The sequence below is a fragment of the Pinus tabuliformis genome, chromosome 9 (assembly GCF_031772625.1).
Source record: "Pinus tabuliformis cultivar Carrire ecotype Pingquan chromosome 9, CPIR1, whole genome shotgun sequence".
Lineage (NCBI taxonomy): Eukaryota > Viridiplantae > Streptophyta > Pinopsida > Pinales > Pinaceae > Pinus > Pinus tabuliformis.
The window spans coordinates 1,942,706,751-1,942,728,708 of NC_142307.1; the positions used below are offsets into that span (position 1 = coordinate 1,942,706,751).

Here is a 21,958-nt window from a genome sequence, read left to right on the forward strand (position 1 = left end):
AAATATAAAACAAATATAAATAAAAATTACAATAAATACAAAACCAATTTAAACTAAAAATGGAAACGAAATCCAAACCAAACATGAATATTGGCAGGTGAATTTCAGCCTCAGCTATGGCTTGAGCAATTCAGAGACGGGTTCTTTGCTTTTCCTCTTCCAGATTTCGAGCTACCGGAGCTCCGTCGTAGCTCTCCGGACGCAAAATTGAAAGAAAATGTTCTCCTGAATTGAAATTTTCTGGGAGACGGGATCTTTGTACAAACAACAGATGGAGATTAAATTCATAGGATTTGATGTAGAATTTTCCGCTGGCAACTTGAGTTCTACAAGTATCTTTCTCTCTTCTTTAGCGTAGAGATCACCGACATTTACCGTCCCTTGGCCTCCGTCCTCAGCAACGCAGGTGTCGTAGCTTCCAGCATGGAAGCTTTTCAGCTTCAGTCCCGCGCAAGCTGAAACGGTTACACTGACATCCTGCAAAACGATACTTAGCAGGCCACCGATGCACTGAGCGAAGGCATCTTGCACGAGGTCTGCGGTCTGAATAAACGAAAATGTGCCTCCTGAGTCTTCAGAAATGCGGTGCATGGTCGCTCCGTCGTGGTCAACTTCGAAGCCTAAAGCATGGACCGGGATTTGTACATGGCCACGCCGCTTGCTTTGTCTGGCATTTGGCCTCTGTTCATGGCCGGGAAACAAAACCAATCCACGAGAATGGGATCGATGATGAAACCCTTGAATTTTGGACTCTTGATCATCATCGGATTGTAAGCTTGTTTGACAATTCTGTTTCAGATTCGAAAGCGAATCCAGGGGCTCGTCGTCGTCGTATACTTCTGGTTCTTGGATAAAGCTTTGACGATGAATTGTCAAACTCGCGATCGAATCATCTAGCATTCTGGGCACTGGATCCAATCTTCTCTTCTCTTCTGAAGCGACCTCTTCCTCTCTAACAATATTGTGCTGCCTACGATACTGTACGGTTCCATTTATAGCCATCGACAGAGTCGAAGCGGTATCAATATGCTTATTCTCATTTTCCTTTACGGGAACTTGCCATGGCACTTCTTTCCATTTGGATCGGCAGATGGGACAAATCAAGTTTTCGTGCCGGACATTGGAGGCAATGCACAGAAAATGAAAAGAACAAGAACATTCTGCTGTAAAAATCGCATGTCCGTAGCCAGGTTTCATCGTCTCCAAGCATATTGCGCAACAGCCTTTCTGCGGCTGAATCCCGTTGCGAAACAAATTCGGTGGCAGCGATGAAGGGATCAAATTATCCGACACCGTTTCAGGCGACACATTTCGCAACCGAGGATTTTGGGTATTCGACCTTGGATAGTTGACAGGCTAACAATTCGCTCCATTGCATGAAACAGGCTGCCCGCAAGGTCTTCCGAACCTTGGACCTCCTGAATCCGAATCATCGAGTTCGGGAAAGAGCCTTGTCTGTCCCTTGCAACCTTCAATACTTTGATACTTGTCCAATCCAATGAGATTTTATCATATCTCCTCATAAAAATCTTTCTCATGGTTCATGAAAAACAAAAGAATGAAAGTCAAATTTTTTTTTTTTTTTAATAATAATAATATATATAAGAGATATATATATTATTATTACATGGAAATTTTTTTATTTTTTATTTTTTTTATTATTTTTTTTAAACAACAAATCTTAAAAGAAATGAAAAAATTATTTTTTATTTTGTATGTTGATTTCATTTATTGCTTTAGATTTTTTAAACAACAGATTAAAAAAACAAAATTTTTTTAATTTGTTATTTAAGTTGAGATTTTTTTTTTTTTTATAAAATCAACAATTTTTTTTTATTAAAACCTAATAAAGAAATATTCTAAAATTAAACAATAACTAAAATGAAGTTAGTTTTTTTTTTTTTTTTAAATATCTAAAAAAACAAAAGAAATGGTTAGTGTTTTTTTTAATATTGTTTTTATTTAATGTTTTGCATTTTTTAAACATCTAAAAAAACAAATGGTTAATTTTTTTTAAATATCTAAAAAAACCAAAGAAAATGGTTTTTTTTTTTTTTTTTTTTTTTTTATATATATATATATATATATATATATATATATATATGATACATATATTATTAAACTTTTTATTTTTTAAATCTAAAATTAAAAAACTAAATTTCATCTAAAAATTTAAAGATGTTTTTTTTCACAAAATTCTTTATTGTCATATTGCACATTAGTTCTCCAGCAAGAGTATTTTTATTCGAACGAAATCAATAGATTTTCTGATCTTCCTGATTGCACGAAGCGCAGGAAGAGAGCATACTAATCGCTTGATTCATTTATTTATGCAGGGGGGGTTTCAAAAAGGATTGAATTTAAAACTAGCTAAATACTGAAATATTAAAAAAACTCAAACTTAAACTCCTTTGTGAAGATCCTGCTGTCACCAGGTTTCACAAATTATTTTGTCTAAAGAAAAATACTAGTACTGAATTAAATTCCTAATGCCTTATCCCTTAGCACCATCCCCGACAATGGCGCCAAAATGTTGGGCAATTTATTGGGCTTAAATTGCTGCATTAAATTATCAACCAGGGAAACTCGTAAGCTTGTAATGGTGCCAGCAATATATATGCAGGAGTAGGCAACTAACTCTATGTCTAGCACAATTATTTACGATTCAATATAATATGCAAGGGAAGAGGCTCCTAACTAAGGAGGTCCTGGTTGTTCTTCCCTACAGTATCATAGAGAAATCATTGATTACATAAAACTAGAAACTTGAAATGAAGACAAGAGAATGAACTTTAATTGTTGTTCAGATTCAAAGAGAGAGAAAGACTAACTTAGTCTCTTGATTGTCCTCTCATGTACTAATCCAAACTAAACTAAGATTCATTCATAAGCATAAGAAATGAAATAACTTGAAACATAAAAGCAAAAGAATGAATTTCAATTATCATGCAAATCAAATAGAGAGAGAGAGCCTAACTTAGACCCTTGGTTATCCTCTCATATGCTGATAAGATTCTAATTTAAAACTCATTCATCAATCACAAACAAATCCTCAAACATCAAACATCTAAGCAATTAAATGAAATAAGATCTAATATGAAATAACATGTTCCTTTGATCCTTCTAGAGTGAGCTCAATTCTCCTAAGAACAAAGTGACAAGCTATTCCATATACTACATTAAGACAACTTATATCTAAAACTACATAATGGAAATATATGTACAACTTATTTCTAAAACTACATAATGAAAATATATGTAAAATGAAGCTTTATTCTATGCCATCATAAGTTGGATACAATGCTCTAAGAGTCCTCCTTTTGGAATGGAGGAGGTACTCCTATTTATACAATGAGATGAGATAACAAACTCATAATGATGATCCACTAATCTCTCTTTAGTTCCATACATTTCTCAACCATCTAGACACATAACCCTATCCTCCATGATTTCCTCCATGAGGTCCATGATCTTCTCCATGAGATCATGATATTTTCCATGAGGCTTATCTTATCAAATTCGAATTTGATCATTCAAGGCCACATAAAGATGCCCTGGAAGCTTCCTTTGTACCTACACATGTCAACAAACTCATTCTAATTGTTAGGTATAAGTATAAGCATATTATTTTCTAAAGTTTAGCCATAAATCCACTTAAAAATGTTAAGAATTAATAAACTTTGGAAAAGCATAGTTATGACCCAATAATGAGGTAAATGTAATGATGTGGAGGTGGAATGGAGGTGACATGAAGGTAAAATGTGAAGATATTGGTGAATAATGGAGTGAAAATAGGGACTATTTTGAGGCCCAACAGCCAAGCTAGGGGATCTGCAATTAATGGCCATGGCATCATGGATGAACCATGAGGAATTGAGGGCAGCAGAAATGAGAAGATTGATGATAAAAGAGCAGAATGAACCATTAATGATAAGAGCTGAGCCATCAAATACTATGGCACTCATCAACACACACAACCTTCTTGCCAATGACCCTCAGTTTTCCCCTAAATATCTAGCCAATCAGGCACAAGCCATTGCACACTTTGAATATATGCGAAGGCTACTTGGGGATGACTGTGTGCATGCATGCATGAGAAGATGGAACACCCTACCCCACAACTTGCAGATTAGAGAATACCATTCCCTAACGAGGCTAAGGGAGGCATTGAAAAGAGTGCCAATGTACAAGCACTCCATGCCAAGGTTGAAGGTCAACTGGATTGGCCCCAAACTGAGTCCTCCACTCCTATTGGGCATGCTGGAAGCCAGAAGAGAAGAAGAAGAGAAGGAGCAGTGGAAGGACATAGAAAAAATAACAGGATTTTATGGAGAACATGAGCATACCATATCAGAAGCCTGGAATGCTAGGGAGGCCACCAGGGCCATAAAAGATGAAGAGATTGACTAGGTTGCTCAGAGGATGAGCAACACCTTCAGTAGGGGGGTGATGATGAGCCTCATAAATGGGTAATTATATGGGCTCATTTTACCTCCTAATCTAGTCAAATCAACCATTCTCTTAGCTTATTGTATGATTTTCTGATTATATTTATGCTTATAGGGTGAGTTGAGTTAGTTATTATGCCATGTGGTCTAACATGTATTTAATGCAGATTATTGATGGATTTGAAGGTCAAGGTCAAGGATTTAATGGCCAAACTGCAGCAATAACTCTAAGTAGATAGAGGAGAGGACTTATAGGAGGGAATCACGATCATTTATTTCTCCTCACTTCGAATTCCCCTTCAGTTAGCTCGGAGTACAAGCAGCCAAATCATGCACTAGAAGGCAGCCGAGCAAGTGGAAGATGATTGAGAGTTATCTCGAGTTTTGGGAGCCTAGCCTCCCTGATTTTAAGGAGGCTGTTGGTAGCTTTAGATGTATAAGTAGAGAGTCCTAGGGCCTCACTAGGGTTGGATTTTTCTTTTCTTATGTAAACTCTGCTCAAATTTCAAGTTTACAATTTTTTGACAGTTTTTTGTAATCTTGCTATTTTTTTTTATAATGAAGATAGAATCCTTTTTGAGCTAGCACTGACTTATCTCAGAGGGTTGAATCTCTTGGGTTAGGGCCCAATCCAAGTAGCCAAGCTCTCTTTACTTGTATTTGTATGCTTTACTTCAGTTTGTAGATTAATTTGCTGTTAGATGTATTTCTTTTATGGTTAAGAATAGGTTGCTTTTGATGATTTAGTAGTTTGCTTCCACTTGTGCTTTCTGTAGTAGGTTAAATAGTGATCAAAGAAGATTCAAAAGGCTAGTAATAATGCCTTGGTCTCTCTTCCCCCCTCTGGGACCATGATTTTAGGCAAAGACTCTTTTGCTGCCCCAAAAACACAAATTTTCCTCATTCCTAGGACTTCCAGTGTTTGCAGCCCTTTAGTAGGTTGATATTCCAGTTTTTCTTTGCTTTAGATCTTCTTTATCATGTCCACTTCTTCATTTTCAATATTCCTTTTTCATGCTTTCCTTTCCTACAACATTTCTTAGCATTTCCTTTCATACATCATAGTTTAGGCCATCTTAATGCAAAACTTTGTTTTTCGTAGATGCACTCATTTCATTGGTTGCTTGATTTTCTTGGTTGACTATCAGTTTCTATATAGAAAATCTATTCCAACAGTAGGCCAGATTACTAGCAATCACACCCTCCATCTGATCCATGCCCTATAGGTCTCCCAAACCTAACCTCAATTCTGCCCTAGTTTCCTTCATTTTTCATAGAACTTCTTCCTCTCTCCTTGAGCAAACCCAATCATCTTTCTCTCTCCTGGTGAGTCATGGTAGACCTTAGGCATCCTAAAACATCATTCCAACCTTCATCCACCTTTTCCACCCACTCTCACACCCTCAAACAGTGAAAATTTCTCTCGGCCTCCTCCTGTAGGCCTCCTGTAGTTTCCCTGTTTTCCTCCTATAGTTTTCCTGTGTCCTCCTGTAGTTTTTCTTGTAGGATTTCTTTTGAAGGCCGAGTGTGGAAAAAGCCTCTAGAAGTCCACCTAAGACCTCCTAGGACCCATCCACACCATCCTACATCCTCCCAAGCTCCAAAACCACCCTCTAACGCCACCTGTTCGCTGCCACACTTACACACAATAAATTAGATGCATGTTGAATTCACATGAAAACACATAAAAGTCCAAAAATATGTTTTTTGCTTATTTACTTCCAGAAATAGCATGGTTAGATTTTGTTTACTTCCTTGAGTAGGTAATGGCATTTCTTTCATGGTTTTCATAGTGTTTTTGGCAAAAGTAGTATTAGCTTGTTAATTAGGGTTTACTAGGTTTTGCTTTACATTCTAGTCTTTCTCCTTTCTGCAGTTAGAATAGCATCTGTAGAGTAATCCTTCTTTCCTTTCATCACACATAGAGCTTCTTCTGAAATCTATAGAAGTTGGATTGAGCTCCTAGTGATCTTGCGTCGGCTGACCAAGTGACAACCTGCAGTGAGAACTAGTACTTGTGCATATAGCACCGACGCTTCCAAGTTTGTTACGAACTACCGGGTTGATACAAGTAAAGTTGGCATCCCAGGAGTTGCAGCATTCTTACTGTAATCCTAGCGCTCACCAATGGATTTGGAAATGCCGCCCCAATAATTATGGTTGCCAGGTATCCACTGCATGTAAGATGGCCATCATCTCCTTCTCATAGGTAGATTGTCCCAGATTTGTCCCACTTAGTTGTTGGCTAGTGAAGGCCAAGGGTCAACCTTCTTGCATTAAGACAACCCCAATACCCCTACCTGAAGCATCACATTCAATCACAAAAGGTTTGGTGAATTCGGGTAGTGCCAATATAGAGTGGAACACATGGCATGTTTGAGAGCTTTAAATGCCTGTTGCGCTTCATCATTCTAGAGGAATGAATTTTTCTTGAAAAGGTGAGTGAGGGGTCTAGCAATGTGACCATAATTGCAGACAAATTTGCAGTAGTAGCTTGTGAGACCCAAAAATCCTCTCAAACTATTCAAGGTCTTTGGTTGAGGCCAATCCTGCATTGCCTGGATCTTTTTGGGATCCACCCTGACACCTTCATGCCCCACAATGTGGCCCAAATACTCAACTTCTTCCATGCCAAAAGAGCACTTGGACAATTTGACAAATAATTTATGCTTCCGGAGCAGTTGCAAGAGCAGATCTACATGCTGAAGATGTTTTTCCCAGGTGAGGCTGTAGATGAGGATGTCATCAAAGAAAACAAGGACAAATTTTCTGAGATATGGTTTGAGCAGGTGATTCATGAGGCTCTGAAAAGTGGATGGGGCATTACAGAGACCAAATGGCATGACCAAGAATTCATAATGGCCTTCATGAGTTCAGAAAGTAGTCTTTGGAATGTCTACTTCTTTCATGCGAATTTGGTGATAGCCCGAGCGAAGGTCGAGCTTAGTAAAGAATTAAGCCCCATTTAGTTCATCCAACAAATCATCAAAAACTGGGATGAGAAATTTGTCTTTGACCATCAGCTTGTTGAGGGCCCTAAAGTCTGGACACATACGCCATTCCCCATCTTTCTTGAGCACCATGACCACAGGCGATGAATAAGGACTAATTATAGGACGAATGACACTGGCTTCCAGGAGTTCCTTGATGATTTTTTTGATTTCATTCCTTTGGGAAAAAGGATATCTATATGGGCACACATTTGGTGGTTGTGCCCCTGGGACCAAAGTAATTCTATGATCATGTTCCCCTCTCGAGGGTGGAAGCTCATGAGGCTTATCAAAGACCTACATATGGTTGTTTAAGACCTGTTGCATCTCAGGATGAATATGAAGAGAAGTGGGTTCAAAGGCCTGGATGGCATTAAATTGGGCTATAACTCCATGGTGGCCCTTTTTTAACAAATTTTCCATCCCATGTGCGCTGATGATAGAAGGAGCACCTGCCTGGAGTCCGCGGAGGGTGTTGTGTGTGGTTATTTTGCTTAAAGCTCATATATAACTCCTGGAAATCCATTGTGATTGGGCCGAGTGTGCGGAGCCATTCAACACCCAAGACAATGTCACACCCACCCATGTTTATGGCAAACATGTGGGTCTTTAGGTGATAATCCCCCAATTGAAGTTTGACATTTTCACAAAGGCCTTTACATTTCATTGTCCCCCCATCAACAATCTTGACCTGGAAATTAGAGACTACTCTTACAAAACAATGCACTGCTTCAGTGACTCTTTGATGGATAAAGTTATGCATATTGCCACTATCAATCAAGACTACTATAGGGCGATGCTTAATAAAACCTCTGATTTTGAGAGTTTGGGGAGAAGAAATTCCTGCCAAAGCATGAAGTGAGATAATTGGTTCTTCAAGAGTAGTTGGGAGCTCATTGTCTGATTGGTTGTCCTCATCTTCCTCCTCTGATCCCTCAAATGTTGGGGCTTATTTAGATGAATTGTGATCAGTAGCATCAATTTGAAAGAATTTGGGTTCCTTGCATTAATGCCCCAGGGAGTATTTCTCATCATAGTAGTAACACAATCCTTGCTTTCTTCTTTCCGCCATTTCTGCTGGTGACACATTTTGAACCTTAAGTGTTTGGGTAGTGCTCGGAGCCTTGGTGGGGCATCCATTGGCTATGAAATTTGGATGAGTCGACTGGGCTGATAATGCATGTTCTACTTCATGAGCTGTCTTGCAAGCTGCCAGCCATGAGACTAGATGTTGCAGTCAGATGTGGGCTTGTATGGCATCTTTGAGACCACTGATAAAACATTCCAAGTAGAATTCATCTGCTAGACCTCCTGTGCGAAAGGCTAATGCTTCAAAGGCTTTAATATATTCTTGCACTATGCCTGTCTATCGAAGCTTAGTAAGATGACCCAAAAAGTTAGATTCATGGTTAAAGTGATCAGAAAGGGATTTTGAGAATATCTGCCAATTCATTGGCCTTGCATAGCAGTGTTGATGCCACTGCCACCATTGCCATATTTCTTGGTCCAAGTATAGGCTTCCCACACTTAGCTTCATCACATCATCTCTGATGTGATTCAATGTGAAATATTGCTCCATTTGTGTTAGCCATATGGCCGGATGAGAGCCATCAAATTTATAGATGTCCAACTTGGGTGGTCCAGGCTGGGACTATTGGTGGTTTCCATAGAAGTGAAGAGAATGGCTAGAGTTGCCCTTAAGGTTTTCATTAAAATCATATGCCTCTAATTGTTCCCCCGACTTTCCCTTTGTGATTGTGTCATTTAAGGTCTAGATCTACTTCGTTAATGCATCCAACATTTTTTCAACAGTATCTATCTTCTCATTGGCCATAGCTTGAGCTCTGGTTTGTACCATGCACAGATCCGGTGCACTTGTCGTTATTGTGAATTTTTTTTTGGGACCGCCCGAAATTTTGACGCTGGCAAGTGAATGGTACCACCTTGCTCAGCCTGTCAACCTGATTCTTATGGGCTAAGTCTCTTATAAGCGTCCCGGGAGGGTCTCAGACTTGGAGTAAACTCCTCGCTTACAAATACTGCAGTAGCCAATTCCTAGAAAAGTTAATTCTGCCCAATGTCCTGCGAGAATCACACCCAGGTATAGGGACACAAAAATAGTCAAATCTGTCGATGAAACCCTCAATTGCAGAGTATGAGTAGGAATGTGGCAATGATCAAATCCCTGCTGTTGGATTTGAATGGCGGATTTGATTGTTGCGACTGCTATAGAACCAAAACTGCTAGATCTGAATGGTGGATCTGATAGATCTCATTGGCAGATCTAATAGATATGAATGGTGGTTCTGATAGATCTGAATGGCGGAACTAATTGTTACGGCTATGACAGAACCCAACCTGCTAGATCTGATTGGCAAAGATGATGCGTGATCTAGAGAGAGACAAGGGAACTATGGTCTCAAGGAGTGTCAGGTGCTACAGATCGCAATATACATAAGGGTTCGACAGTAGTACTTGGCCCAATCTTTCAGGGCACTAACCAAGGAGGATCAACCGTACCCTTAGCCGTATAACCCGACTACCCTATCATATGCACGAGTAATATCCTCAAGTGGTGTTCTCGGTGTATTGTAGCAGCAAGATGGCCTACAGTTTATCTATGGCGAGGTTTCAAGAGAGCCTAGGGGGATTCCGATATACCTAGAGGATACCTGGAAGACAGTTCGTGCATGGTTCTATCTAATGTGCTACTACTCAAAGGGGTACACACAGGGGTTACAAGGGAGTCCAACAAGCATGACCACCTCTTGTATTTCCTGTGTGCATGCCTCCCCAAATCCACAGGTTTATGCGTCAATGACAGATCCCGTGGTTTAAAGACACTGGAACACGTCTCTAGCCAAAAAAAGTTCTGCTAAAAATGGAGATCCCACTGGCCCTGGAAAGTGCTCTGATACCACTTATTATGCTCTTGACCTGCGAGAAGATACCAAAATACCAAATATGCGAAGAAATATACCCAGAACACAGAACAATGAAAAATAACAACATGCATTTTATTATTCAGAAAGGAAAGCAATGTTCACTTGCCTCTTCGAGGGGGCAACTTCCAATAGAGCTAGGCTCGATTACAAAATAAGACATGATGCTCCTCAAGGGGAGTCTCTATCCTTTATATAGGATTCATACATGCAATACCATGGGTCAGTACCATGGTTCTTATTAATACCATCTATCTAATACCATGGCCCATTTGCAACTAATTGTGGTCCCTTCTTTAAATGCGGGTCAACCACTTACAACTATGAATATGGGCTTTATTGACTCTTTAACTAACTATAACTATGACTCGACCCTATTACATAAATAAGGGGGTTAGGTTGGGCCCTAACATATTCAATATTGAGCTCTTACAAAGTGAAAAAAAAAGTGTGTAGTTTTTTTTTTAAATTTTGCATAAGATTGGTTTGAAAAATTAGTTTGAAGGAATTCAAAGGGAATAGTGAAGAATTATTAGCATTACTTAATTCCTCGAAGAAAGAAAATGGAAACACCTAGTAAGCAACCTGAAAGCTCTAGCATGACTCGTGAAGAAGAGGAAGAAATGCAACATGATATATCAAAATTACAAGACCAAGTACAAAAAAATCACTCTCACTAAAGGTAAATTAAGCCAAGATGAATGGCGTGGAAGCCAATATGAATGGAATCCAAGTTAAGATGGATGGCATGGAAGCTAATATGGATGGCATGGATTGTAATATGAATGGCATGGATGATAAGATGGAAGAATTGAAGATAAATTTGAATAAGTTGCTACAAGAAATGGTCACTAATGGTGAAAGGGTAGTAAAGGAAACTCACGATGAGAAAAAAAGAAATGTTAATCATGATTTCATAGACTCTAATGTTGGATTGAAGACCCACCATGTTCCAAAAATTGATATGAGAAAGTTTGATGGCAAGGATCTCGGAACATGGATACTACAGATGGAGCAATTTTTCGATCTCCATAATGTCCAAAACACACAAAAGGTACACATTGCAACTTTATATTTGGAACCAAATCAGTTTGTATGGTATCGATGGCTTTGCTCTCATAAACAAATTGTCACTTGGGCAATTTTTACAGAAGAAATGATAGCACATTATGAGAATACAAAAATCAACACCTTTTTTAGCCAATTGATAAGTCTCAAACAAAAGGGTTCAATGATGGAGCATATTGAGGACTTCCAAAAATTGAACATAAGGGTAAAAGATATTCCAGAGGAGCATAGGATTGATGTGTTCATAGGGACTTTAAAGGATAATATCCAACATGAGGTTTGTCTTTGGGAACCTGATTCATTGGAGAAGGCATTCAGGATAGCAAGAAAAATGGAAAGCAAAATTATGGCAACCAGGAAGCCTAACACTCACAACTATAAAGATGGAAGTGTTGTTGCCCCTAGCCTTCCACAACCTACAAGGTTGACACCACAAAAATTGGAAGAAAAAAGAAAAAAATGGCTTTGTTACAGTTGTGATAGCAAATACACTAAAGGTCATAAGTGTGTTGAGAAGAAATTAATCTACATAGATTGTGAAGAGGAGGAAGAAAAGGAACAAGAAATGTCAAAAGAAGAGGATATAATCCAGGAACAAACCCTAGATAAAGAAGAAATGAATCTGACCATATCTTGTAATGCATTGGCTAGAATTACCACTACTCAAACTATCAAGATAGAAGGACATATCAAGAAGAAAAAGGTAATAGTGTTGATTGATTTGGGAAGTACCCATAATTTTATTCATTGTAAGATAGCAAAGGAATTGAATTTCTTCCTATATCCAGCACCAAAGTGTCAAGTGATGATTGCAAGTGGAGGAACCATAAATTTCACTAGAAAGTGCCATAATATCAAGCTATCCATGGGGGGATATGTATTGAATAGCCCAATGCTTTCCATTCCAATGGGTGGTGCTGATGTTGTACTAGGAGTCCAATGGCTACAACCCTTGGGTACAATAGCTTTTAATTTTCAAGAACTTTTCATGAAATTTTGTGCGGAAGGAAAGGAAGTTGAATTAAGGGGTATTGCAAGGAAACTTGGAAAGATAATCAGCTCTAATGGTATGACAAAGCTTCTAAATAAGGAACAATGAGGTGTAATTGCACAATTATGTTCGCTAGAGGTTCCCACATCAGAATTATCTATTTCTCTAGATCTCCAAAAAATTTTGGACAATCATTCCAAGGTATTTGAGACTCCCAAATGTCTCCCACTTATTCGTGATCATGATCATGCTATTCATTTGATTCCAGGAAGTGTTCCTCCAAACATCAGGCCGTACAGATATCCCTATGCCCAAAAGAGTGAAATTGAACGTATGGTTACAGAAATGCTAGAGGTTGGTATAATTCAACCTAGTCAAAGTTCTTTCTTTGCTCCAGTAGTATTAGTGCACAAGAAGGATGGATCATGGTGCATGTGTCTGGATTATAGGGAGCTCAACAAGCTCACTATTAAAGATAAATTTCCCATTCCTGTCATTGATGAATTATTGGATGAATTGCATGGATCAATTTACTTCACGAAGTTGGATCTTGGTTCAGGATATTATCAAATCAGAATGAAGACTGAAGACATTCTGAAAATAACGTTTAGAACTCATGAGGGTAATTATGAATTTTTGGTCATGGCTTTTGGCCTTACCAATGCACCTTCTACATTTTAAGGTTTGATGAATTCCATTGAACATGTTGACAGGGTGCTCAAACTATTGGAGGAGAAACAATTATATGCAAAAAGCTCCAAATGTTTCTTTGGAGTACAAGAGGAGGAATACCTGGGTCATATTGTATCTTATGAAGGTGTTAAGGTAGACCCTAGCAAAATTAAAGCCATTAAGGAATGGAAAATCGCCACATCCATAAAGCATCTGCGAGGATTTCTCGGGTTGACAGGGTATTATCGCAAGTTTGTTAAGAATTATGGGAGAATAGTAGCACCTCTAACAACATTATTGAAGAAAGATGCATTTTCATGGACTCTAGAAGAAACAAAGGCCTTCGAACATCTTAAAGAGGCAATGTGCCAAGCACCAGTCTTAGCTATGCCAGATTTCACAAAAACCTTTATTGTGGAATGTGATGCTTCAAGAAATGGAATTGGTGCTGTTTTAATGCAAGATAAAAGACCCATTGCTTTCGAAAGTCATCCAATCAAGGAAAAATATTTACATAAAGATATTTATGAGAAGGAAACGTTGGCAATACTACATGCACTTACGAAATGGCGACCCTACCTAATGGGAAGACACTTCAAGGTAAAAACAGATCATGATAGTCTTAAATGCTTTTTAGAACAAAGATTATCCTCTGAAGAGCAACAAAAATGGGTCACAAATATTTTGGGTTATGACTTTGAAATCATCTACAAAAAAGGGAAGCAAAATGTTGTGGTAGATGCACTCTTAAATACGATATTTTTTGTTCAACACATTGTGACATCATTTTTCGCTTATCTCATTTCTACGTTGATTTTTGTTTGTCACATTATGATGTCATTTTTCATTTTTCATATTGAGACATTGATTTTTTGTTCATCAAATTGTGACATTGGTTTTTTTCATCGAAAGGAAATGTGGATGTTTTGTTTCATCACATTGTGACATGAGTTATTTTTCATTGCATTGTGATGATGATTTTTGTTCATCACATTGAAACATCAATTTTAATTCACTCTATTCTACCATAATTTTTTGTTTGTCATGTTGTAATTTCTTTTTTTGCTAGTAGATATTTCCATATTTTTTACATTGATTTTCTTATTTTCTTGATGTTTTGGACTAAGCAATGAGGTCCTTCATCAAGAAAGAGAGATATTGTTCTTCGTATTATGAAATTGATTTTTTGCTTATCACGCTGTTATGTCAATTTTTATTTGTTACAATGAGACATTGATTTTTTATTTATCACAGTATGAATTTGGTTTTTGTTTGTTACATTGATGTGTATATATCTATTAGACATATGAATATATTGGGGGGTATAAACAAGGTACAACATTTCAAACCATTCAATGATTAATTATATAAGCAACACATGGGAACACCATATGTACATGGAAACCCATAAAGGGAGAAAACCAAAAATCTTATGTCAAAATATTGTTGTAGATTCCAACCTATTGTTAAATCAAATTTCCTAGAACGAACTAGAAGGAGACACCCATCCTGTGATTTTTACAAGCACCAACCTCTAGGAGGCACCAACCCCCTGAACTTTACAAGAACCAACCTGAGGGAGGCACCAATCACATGAAATTTATAAGAAGCAACCTAAAGGAGGAACCAACCCCCTAAAATTTATAGGAACAAACCTAAAGGATACTATGATCCACTTCTATGAAAGTTGTTACTTGCTCAGACACTCTAATACCTCTTTCATTCATTTTCAAACTCATAATGGTGACTCCTCTTACATAGAATCATACATAAAACATAGTTCAATTCTTCTATATCGACATATACTCACACACACATCAACAACACCATATTGTTGACATATTTCAACATCTATGTAATGCATAGATTACTCATCTTCTTTTGACTTCATTGTTCCTATCAATCCTCATGGCCACTCTTTGTGTAATCTTCTCTCAAAAAACATTATTGCGTATATGGCCCAAAACACAATCATGTAGCCTCACTCCACATTAATATACTCACAAGACTTGAACAATTCAATACTTTGTGTAATATGATGCACACCATGCCACATTTGATCATTGCCTTGCCCATTTAATTATGCATTCTAGTTTGACCAAGGTCGAAAAGGTGTTTTCCTTTTCCACCCTTGGTAATTTAATTACCATGGAATTTTAATTATCCCTGGTAATTTAATATTATTCTTTAATCTCAAAATTAGGTGATCGATGTTTCGATATCTTTAAAACTTGGCCCATAGGACTGTGTGCCACAACTAAGTGTCAATCTAGAATCTAGGGATTTGGCATCTGGCCAACAACGAATGCATGCTTTGACACTTAGATGCCTGGATAGGCTGAATGATCTCTAGGGATTAGCGTGGTGTCCACCTATGCCTTGATAACTATACTAGGTCCTTGATCCAAAGATCCAATATCATGTTTTTTGAACTAATCAAGGTTATTGCATGGACCTACCCCCCATATGGCCATATTCCTTTTAAAATTTACCATGGAACTAGAATTTCCTTGGAATTTTTACCATATATTTGACTTCAAATACATTTGAATTTGGGTCACTTAGACATAAACATACTTTCTTAACCCCTGAAGGCCCGAATACCTAGATGGCCTCTTCCTTTGAACTTCAAAATATCAAAAAATGCCAAAATATTTAACATGGTGAGACCTTACAAAACACTCTCTTGGCGCAAATCATGAGGCTTGATCTAATGCTACCTCCCACCCCCATTTTCTATCTTGAGATGTGGAAGGTGTTACCAATGTCTTAACCTTACGTCCATATTTTGTCATGAAAATGGGGTTACAAAAAATTCTCCAATTTTAAAGTTTGTGGAAACAAAAATTGATATCACCATCGCATTTAACTCAGTGAGAACTTTCCAATGATATAAATTTCACCTCAATTTGAGGAGTAGATTGAGAGTTACACTCATGTGAAGTTATACCATTTAAAAAGCTCCAACTTGGCATTAGGCCACCACATGCACCCATATGTCCTCCATCTGACCAATGTGGCATGAGAAAATCAACATCACAAGTTCATAAAGCACCACAAGATAGTGGGTCAAGTTGTTTCTTATCAATGATATGTTAATATGGGGAATGGTCAAAGGATGAGACTTTTCACCCACAATGGATCCCATGTGGGTACATTGCATCGATCCCAGATATTGTGACCACTCCCTCTTTGCAACTTACTAATAGTTCTATAGCCTGAAGGCCTATGATCTCGATGGCTTGACAAAGCCCACAATACCATGGAACAACTCCTCTCCCATGCTTCACTTAAATATTTGGGAGTTTGTTGGTTCAATGTCAAGGTTACATAACAGAGTTTCACCACAAATTATCCAAATCCAATCTTTACTACCCAAAAACTTAGGGGCCTAGTGGCCCAGTGGTCAAGAATCCACAAGGCCCACTCCCAACCCATTTTGGCATCAAGGACCATTGCATTGATTGAGTATTCCACAAGCTCGAAGTCTTGAAGTAAGGTAGGCCCACTCTAGTCCACAACATATTAGACCAAGGAGATAACAATCATTGTTCCATTTGAATGTTATGAGTCTCCCCGAATCTCGAAGGCCCAATCTTTAAAGGGCCTACCTAGTCCTCACCATACTAGGTCGGGGCTCATTTTGATAGCCAAAACTTTGTAATTCTTGGTTTTTCAAGGTCTAAACACCCAATGATGTTTAAGATTAGTGTTTTTTGGCCTCGATCCATCGACTTGTTCTCGACTAGTATCATTTGAACATTTCAAAGGCATGAAGACTAAGTGTGAAACCTTGAAGTCTTGATGGTGCACTCATAGAGCTATAACTTGGCTCATATGAATAGAGCCGAGCAAAGTAGCATCAAGTAATTACACAAAATAATTGTTAAGGATAGACTCATAGCCTTTACAATGTTTTGTTAATCTCGGTAGCGCACAAGTATTTGGGTGTCATTTCCTAATTAGAATCATTAAGACCAGAAGAGGGGCATGACCCTAAACCAGTTTTCATATGAATGTATTCATGAAAATTTTCCCCTATTGAGGTGGTTACTTCTACAGGGTTCTCAAGTTTTGGCCAAGGAAAAATGCAGACTACCAATCGATTTAAGCTGGAAATTCACAGTGAATCAATTCTCTTGAGTAGGCAGAGTTTAGAGCAATGACTATCAGGTGATTTGAGAGAGAGAGAAATTTAAAAATACAATCCATTACTTCCATTCTATCATAAACAAGTACAGTGAAGAGTTACATAAACTAGATAGTTGTAATTCAATGGTGTGATAGAAATCCTTATAATTCAGAGTATATATTTTTTGTCACTTTTGATTGTATCAGTTCATTCAAGCAATCAAAGTAAAGTATGATATGTCCTACAATTTCATAAATAAAATACAGATTCCATATCCCATGCACACAATTTTTATGATACAGTTATGGTCCATGTCCAACATATAATTAAAATATAAAATCCTAACTCTATAGAAAAATTATCCATACCATACATTCAAATAATCATAAACATCTCAAACAATTATCCATCATGAATATATAGAGAATTAAGCATTCAATCATAATTCACACAGAGGCATACATATAAGCTTTTCATCACAGTTAAATATAACCTAGTGTAGAATTTTCTCTACAAATCAGCTAGCTCACTGATATCATGTAGAAATTTCACCTGCAGATCAAACTGATATATGCAATATACTAAATCATAATACTAGATCTACATCTACCATAAAATTTGCGGAAGCTTAATTGAACATGAGAAACATCAAGCATGAACACATATAACTGATAAGAAGGAATCAATCACACATAACACAAAAGAATTTATCCAAGAAAAGCACCAGCCTAAAACCCCATCTCTGTAATATGAATCAAGTGGAAATCCTCAACAACATACAAAAAGAATAAACTCAAAAGCTATCCTGCTCTCTCTGTACTCTGATGATGTAGCTCATGGACTATCTAGGCCTGTATATATAGGTTGCACAAGTCCTCCAAGCCCCTATTTCCTTGCACATTTTTTATTAGGGTCCAATTACATAACATGTGTGAATTGGCCCAAATCATACCTGTTGTCACCTTAGGTCCAACTACGCAGTCATAGAAGGAAGAAGATTCCTTCCTCATGCAAGGAATATTCACTAGGAATATCCTAGCATCTGATAGTACATTGTCCCTCATCTGATCTCAACTGGGTCTCTGTCTGAACTGCCATGCATCAGTTATCCATGAGGGAATACTCAGTTATATGAAAATAACAGTTGTCACATGCATGCAAGCATCAACAAATTATATTTCCTTAATTTGACAACTTGTTAAATTAATCTGACTGAACTTGACTAAGTTAAACTAAGTCAATTGATCCTCTCAATATAGAACTCATCCTTAATTCCTCAATCGATGGAGCAACTCAAGGACACATTCCCCAATCAGTGGAGAAATTATTGCATGTTCTCACAAAGACTTCAAGTTTGATTTTCCTTAACTAATTAACTCATGGAGAATAAATTAATTAATAATCAAACTGCTGGTAAGACCAAATTCAAATTTTTACTTCCTATTTTAGACCAGGGACTGTCTAAAAATAGGAATCCAACTTGAACTGCTAAAAATAGAACTTCTATTTTTAGCACTTACATTTTTCGTTTCCTGTTGCCCAATCCAGCACTGATGCCCAAACTGCTATTTTTAGAAGTGTTATTTTTAGCACTTCTATTTTTAGCAATTTCTTGTTGCCATTTTTCAACACTCCCTCTCAACAAGAAATGCTTCCTCTCAAACCCGATCCTGTACCTCTGGAAGTTCTGCATGAAACATATCTACCAAGAGTGGTTGCTCCAACAACTCTTGGAACAAAAAACTCCCAACTGACCTCTCTATTGGGCTAGAAACATACTCTGATGCTGAAGCTCTACCTGCTGCTAACAAGTGCTCCCTCTCTGACCTCTGCCCTACTGCAACATCTCCATGCATCTCACACCATTTCACCCTTCTCTGTGCTACCCTGAACTGTGCAACACACTTGTGCCTCTTGCATTGCTACAGCCTGCATGCTCTGCGCTGTCCTGGGATTCCCTGCACTGTAGCTCTCTCTGTTGCTACATCTGCATCTGTCTCTACCCAATCAGTCGTTCTGCTACTCCCCATTGGGGCTCCTGTAGCAAAGTCAAATCCAAGAGCTTGGGTACCTCAAGTGTCCTGCCCCTCCTCCTTAGGACGATCACTCCACATCGCCACACCTCCTACCTGGAGGTATGGCTACATGTGATCCCTCTGCCCACCTGGCTCGAAGATTCCCCCTATTGGAGGTCTCTGCATGAGTAGATGTCTCTACTCGATCTCCACTCATCTTCCCCTGTTGTGGCTGCTCCACAACCTCCTAAAGCTGCTGCACCAATCGTGGCTCCTCCACAATCGTCTGAGACTTCTTCTGGTGCTGCATGTTGAGAGGTAATAGACTCTCCCTCTCAACCACCAAGTCTCCATTAGTTGCCTTGCTGCTCAAGGCTTTGAATGCATCTTGAACCTCAAGAGCATATAGGTTCTTGACCCATGAACCAATCTGCTTCACTTATCTAGTGATGATGTGTCTAAGGAAAACCTTTCTCTTACTAAAGACTACATCATAGCCTCTATCTTCTAGTATCGCGATCGACACCAAGTTTCTCTTCAATCCTGGTACATACTTGACATCGATCAAGGTAAGGTGAGCTCCATGCTCCCTCTGAAAAATAACCATGCCTACACCTGAGACACTATACTTCTCATCATTACCCATCGCTATGAGTATCTGGATATCTTTCTCCTCCAATGTACTGAACAAACTCTTGTTGCCAGTCATGTGGAAAGAAGCTCCACTATCAAGAAACCAACCACTTCCCACCATGGATGAAACCATGCATGTGAAGAGTGTGAAATCCAACTTGAACTGTGAAGCAAGTACCTCACCTATAGATCCTTCCCCGGATCCCTTCTTGGATTTCCTCTGTGGACAATTTGTAACAAAATGGCCCACCTCATGACAACAAAAGCATCGCACTTTCGATTTGTCAACCTTCTTCCCACCATGGGAAGAATTGGATTTGGAAAGAGAAACCTTCTCCTTCCCCTTTTTTGCCTTACTCACTAAGGCACAGTTCTCTTCATCCTCCATGGATGAAGAACCATCTCTAGTGCTTCGTCTGATTTCCTCCTACATCAAATCCGACCATAATCGTTCCCAATTTGGCAGTTTCTCCATTCCATTAACCAAGTCCTGGTAGTTGTGCTAGCTCTTAGGAAGGCCAAGGCATGCTAGACTCACCATGCCATCATCAGATGTCACGACCCCTACACTTGCAAGCTCATCCCTGCATGAGGTGAGCTTGTTCAGATACCTAGAGATCGTGTCCCCACTTTCACACTTGATCTTTTGAAGTTTCTCCTTCAATGCCAGCTTCCTCTGATCATAGCTATACTAATAAAGATCTTTCAATGTTTTCTACTTCTAAAACAGAGTCTCCTTCCCATGGAGGCTCGAGACAATGTGATCTCGAACTCCCTCCAAGAGGATTCTCCTAGCTCTAGCCACACACTTCATCCATTCCACCAGTTGAGTAGCATCAGTCATCTTCTAGACTTCTTGATCAATGAAGTCATTAAGGACATTATCTTCTAATACTACCTCCATGCGATCCTTCCAGGCTATGTAATTCGAACTGCCATCAAGGGAATATTTGAGTTTGAAAAAATAGAATGCCATCGGTGAAATAGATGTGATAAGAACTCAATTCAATATTTAGAAACCACAAACTTCAACTTCTCCCTTCTTGTATATTGTTCTTTATTGATCACCTGTGCTTCGATACCATATAGAATTTTCTCTACAAATCAGCTAGCTCACTGATATCATGTAGAAATTTCACCTGTAGATCAAACTGATATATGCAATGTACTAAAGCATAATACTAGATCTACATCTACCATAAACTTTGCGGAAGCTTAATTGAACATGAGCAACATCAAGCATGAACACATATAACTAATAAGAAGGAATCAATCACACATAACACAGAAGAATTTATCCAGGAAAAGCACCAGCCTAAAACCCCATCTCTGTATTATCAATCAAGTGGAAATCCTCAACAACATACAAAAAGAATCATCTCAATAGCTATCCTGCTCTCTCTATACTCTGATGATGTAGCTCATGGACTATCTAGGCCTATATATATAGGCTGCACAAGTCCTCCAAGCCCCTATTTCCTTGCATAGTTTTGATTGGGGTCCAATTACATAACATGTGTGAATTGGCCCAAATCATACCTGCTGTCACCTCAGGTCCAACTACGCAGTCATAGAAGGAAGAAGATTCCTTCCTCATGCAAGGAATATTCACTAGGAATATCCTAGCATCTGATAGTACACTGTCCCTCATCTGATCTCAACTGGGTCTCTGTCTAAACTGCCATGCATCAGTTATCCATGAGGGAATACTCAGTTATCTGAAAATAACAGTTGTCACATGCATGCAAGCATCAACAAACTGTATCTCATTAATTTAACAACTTGTTAAATTAATCTAACTGAACTTGACTAAGTTAAACTAAGTCAACTGATCCTCTCAATATAGAACTCATCCTTAATTCCTCAATCAATGGAGCAAATCAAGGACACATTCCCCAATCAGTGGAGAAATTATTGCATGTTCTCACAAAGACTTCAAGTTTGATTTTCCTTAACTAATTAACTCATGGAGAATTAATTAATTAATATTCAAACTGCTGGTAAGACCAAATTCGAATTTTACTTCCTATTTTAGACCAGGGACTGTCTAAAAATAGGAATCCAACT

The 21,958-nt window shown here is 38.3% G+C and overlaps 1 pseudogene; it reads right to left on the reverse strand.

Annotated features, from left to right (window-relative positions):
- Positions 1 to 21,958, reverse strand: part of LOC149156744 (putative E3 ubiquitin-protein ligase EDA40) — a 131,387-nt pseudogene that overhangs the window by 19,154 nt on the left and 90,275 nt on the right.